This window comes from Cynocephalus volans, chromosome 4 (genome assembly GCF_027409185.1).
Source record: "Cynocephalus volans isolate mCynVol1 chromosome 4, mCynVol1.pri, whole genome shotgun sequence".
Taxonomy (NCBI): Eukaryota; Metazoa; Chordata; class Mammalia; order Dermoptera; family Cynocephalidae; genus Cynocephalus; species Cynocephalus volans.
Window position 1 is genome coordinate 158,804,772 of NC_084463.1, and position 4,861 is coordinate 158,809,632.

The following is a 4,861-nucleotide window of genomic DNA, read 5'->3' on the forward strand; positions in this document are numbered from 1 at the left end:
ATGGTGGTCAGGGGTGTGGTTCTGAGGGCTTTAAAAGAAGAGAGAACAGAGTCTGTCCCTCTGCTCTCTCTGCTTCCACCATCTTGCAATGTGAGACCCCTGGGTCACTTTTGCCACCACCAGATGGACTTTGGACTTCCTGGCCTCAAAAACTGTAGGCAATAAATTTTGTTTTCTTTATAAGTTACCTAGTTCCAGGTATCCTGTTATAGCAACACAAAATGGACTAATACACCAGTCAAATACCTGATCCCTCATGGACAGCTGAGGGCATGTAGAAAGGGTGGGAGCACACATTTTTCAAAATCCTTCCTAATGGAAATATGAAGATTAGGATAACAGTGTCCCCTCCCCAACCTCCAGTATTTCTAGGATGACTTCTTTTTGGTGCACTTCTAGGTCCGATTTGTATACTTGATGATTTATTCCAGTTATCCCCTGGCAGATCCCTTTTCCCAGCCTTAAACCAGTCTCTTCTTTATCGTATAATAAATCTCCTTCTTTCTTGCTCATTGCATTCTAATATCTCTTACTTTTTGATTCAATAATGGTCTTATCTAACTTCCTTCTGCTCTAATTTCTGGACATTTCGAATTTTCTCCTGTTCTGTCCTCACCTCTGCTTTGCCAAATTTCTTTCTCCCGTTTCATCGTGACTTGTCAAACCTTTTTCAATCTTCATCTCTATACTCTTAAGTGTTTCAGCCCAGTAAAAACCCAAAAGACTCATTTCCAGTGGCCCAGTATGACTTATATTCTCCACATATTTCTTTGGTAGCACCCTACTCAAAAGGTGCATTCCCCAGTGTGCTAGTCCATTTTGTGCTGTTATAACAGAATACCTGAGACTGGGTAATAAGGAACAGAGGTCTATTTGGCTTACGATTCTGGGACACCTGCATCTTGTGTGGGCCTCAGGCTGCTTCTACTCATGACAGAAACCAGCAGCCAGCAGTGGTACAAGCGAATCACATGGCAAGAGGAAGCAAGCAAGAGAGAGATGGTGCCAGGGTCTTTTAAACAACCAGCTCTCATGGGACTAACAGAGCACAAGCTCATTCATTACTCTGCCCACCTAGGGAGAGAACTAATCCATTCATGAGGGATCCTCCCCTGTGACAAACTGTCACACTGGGGATCAGATTTCCACGAGTTCTGGGAGGACAATACATCCAAACTCCATCACCCAGTCAAACCATAACAAAAGTGCTCCATTGTCCCTCAATCCTTAGAAAGTCAATAATGGCACACATATGTGTATGGTCATGAGTGATGAGGAAACTGTGCAAGATCAACACACATTTCTCTACTGAATCCTCTGAAGGTTTACATTCCATCCACCAAATTTCAGAGTTTTCTTAAGTATGCTACATTAACACATTTTTCTGAATATCATAAATAATCGTGATTTTAGACACAATAAACATCAAGTTCTTCTGTCTCTGGTCTCATTCACAAACATCTTCCCAAATCTCTCTGGATCGATATGTTTTATTCCTGTATTAGTTCTGAAATTTCAGATCTTTCAGTTGCTAAATGCATTCCGCCCTCCATCGGGTCCTTCCACTCTCCTTCTTTATTTATTCCCTTCCTTCCTCTCTCTCTTCCAAATTTGTTTTATAACTACTTGATAACAGATGCTGTGACAGGCAGGGGAAAAAAGTCAACAGCTTCTCTCTTTATAAAGGTCAACCACCCTCAACAAGTGAGTGGACTTGATTCAGACTCTGTGAAGTGCGGCAAGGGTGGGATAAGAATACCAAGGAGGGAGACCTAAGCTTTGCTGCAGCAATGGAGGCACTAAGTACACCTTGGAGGTAGTTATATCTGAAATGGGTTTTAGAGGTTAAGGTGGAACTAACCAGATTTAGAGGCCAGGGATATGATGAAATTTGCAGTAGAGAGCAATCCAAGTGACTGCAGGAGGCAAGGTCAGTGGCATGCTGGTGAAGGTTTAACACCCAACATTTCAGGAGGAACAAAAGCCACAGATCCCACATTTGTGTCAATTGTCAGTTTCATGGTGTGAATAATTCGACCACAGTCGATTTCAAGCTACCAACATGATGGCAACTGCCTCATAAATTATCTAGAAATTTAACAAAGGACTTTTGTGAACCTGTACAAACTGACTCTGGGACAACACTGGGAAAGACTTCAACAGGAGGCTTTTTCATGCTTTTTACCATCACGTGGTGTTATGACCCACAAATAGTTTTTTGTTTGTTTGTTTTGTTTTACTAGCAAAGAAGGTGAAAATCACTGAGAAACTACATTTAAAAAATAAAGATCCAGTAAGCTCCCTGAGTAAGGATTCCACCAAGTAGAAGCTTCCTACGTTCCTATAAGTGATCTGGCATCCCCTGCCTAAATAATTATGGAAACTTCACTCACATTTATACTTGTTCACCAAAAATAAGCAACTGGCACAAAATAACCTCATCATATCTTGAACTTTTACTCGGAAGACAGATGAATTGAAGTCAGGTCTTGCAGACAATATAGTTCTCATCTGGCTCAGGTTTAAGGAAATCTTGGAGCCTATTCTCACAATATCCCCTATAATGATGGCCCATGGTCATGGATTTTCATGTTGGATGCAGGGGACACCACCATGACTCCTAACAAAAGCACAAACCCAATATTTTGCTGCTCAGGCTGGGGCTACAAACGGAAAGGACATCCTTGATCATGTAATTTTTCTCAGTTATGGTGGGCTTTCATTTCTTTGAATTCCCTTCATTGTGGAATTTTTTCCAGTGGGCTTAATCGTACTGTTTATTTGTAGAGGTGGGATTATAATGAAGTTAATATTATTTGAATATTTAATAAATGAGTAAGCACTCAAGGTGCACTAGATATAATTTGATATGCACATCTGTTACCTCATGTATGGCCTATGAAATCCTTGTGAGAGAGGTGTTATTTTTTTCCTCTACTATTGATTCTTCTATTTCTCCTAATTCTTATTTTTAATAACAAGGAAATTGAGGCTTAGATATGTTCAGTTACCTTCCTTACGGTCTATATCTAGCAAGTGCAGAGCCATCATTGGTTTATGACAAACCAATCACCAATATCATCCTGAATGAACAAGCACAGGAACAAGACAAGGATGCCCACTCTCGTCACTCATATTTAACATAGTATTGGAAGTACTAGCCAGAGAAATCAGGCAAGGGAAAGAAATAAAGGGCATCCAGATTGGAAAGGATGAAGTTGAACTGTCCTTGTTTGCAGATGACATGATCTTATATAAAGGAAAACCTATAGATTTTGCCAAAAAACTCTTACAGATGATTAACAATTTCAGTAATGTTGTAGGATACAAAATCAACACCCAGAAATCAGTAACATTTTTATACTCCAGTAATGAACTAGCAGAAAATAAAATCAAGAAAGGAAGCCTATTTACAATAGTTGCTAAAGAAAAAAAAATACCTAGGAATCAATATAACCAAGGACGTGAAAGATCTCTACAATGAGAACTATGAAACCGTACTAAAAGAAATTAAAGAGGACACAAAATGGTAGAGAGACATACCATGCTCTTGGATGGGAAGAATTAACATTCTGAAAATGTCCATTCCACCCAAAGCAATCTACAGATTCAATGCCATCCCCATCAAAATACCAATGACATTCTTCACAGAAACAGAAAAAGTAATCCTAACATTCATAAGGAACAATAAAAGACCCTGAATAGACAAAGCAATACTGAGCAAAAATTAAAAATAAAAAATAATAATAATAGTAAAAATCAAACTGGAAGCATAACATTACCCAACTTCAAATTATATTACAAAGCTCTACTGACCAAAACAGCATGGTACTGGCATAAAAATAGACACTTGGATCAATGGAACAGAATAGAAATCCCAGGAATCAACCCACATATGTACATCCAACTGATCTTTGACAAAGGAAACAAGAATATACATTGGAGAAAAGACTGCCTCTTCAATAAATGGTGCTTGGAAAATTGGGCATCCATATGCAGAAGAATGAAACTGAACCAGTACCTCTCACCCTTACCAAAATCAACTCAAAATGGATTAAAGACTTAAATATAAGACCTGAAATCATAAAATTACAAAAGGAAAACATAGGGTAAACACTCCAGGAAGTAGGACTGGGCAAAGACTTTATGAATAAGACCCCAAAAGCACAAGCAACAAAAGAAAAATAAACAAATGGGATTACATCAAACTAAAAAGCTTCTATGCAGCAAAGGAAACAATCAACAGACCAGAAAGATAACCTACAGAATGGGAGAAAATATTTGCAAATTATACATCTGACTTGGGATTAATATCCAGAGTATATAAAGAACTCTAACAACTATACAGTAAAAAATCAAATAATCCAACTAAAAAATGGGCAAAGGAGATGAATGGACACTTTTCAAAGGAAGACATACAAATGGCCAACAGGAACATGAAAAAATGCTCAGCATCACTAGTCATCAGAATAATGCAAATCAAAACCACATTGAGATATCATCTCACCCCATTTAGACTGGCCATTATTAAAAAGACCAAATTAACCAAATGCGGGTGAAGATGTGGGGAAAGGGGAACTCTTCTACACTGTTAGTGGGACTGTAAATTAGCACAGCCATCATGGAAAACAGTATGGAGGTTTCTCAAACAACTACAGATAGATCTTCCATATGATCCAGCAATCCCACTTCTGGGTATATATCCAGAGGAATGGAAATCATCACGTTGAAGGGATACCTGCACTCCCATGTTCATTGCAGCTCTATTTACAATAGCCAAAATATGGAATCAACCTAAGTGTCTGTTGATGGATGACTGGATAAGGAAAATGTGGTATATATACACAAAGGAATACTACTC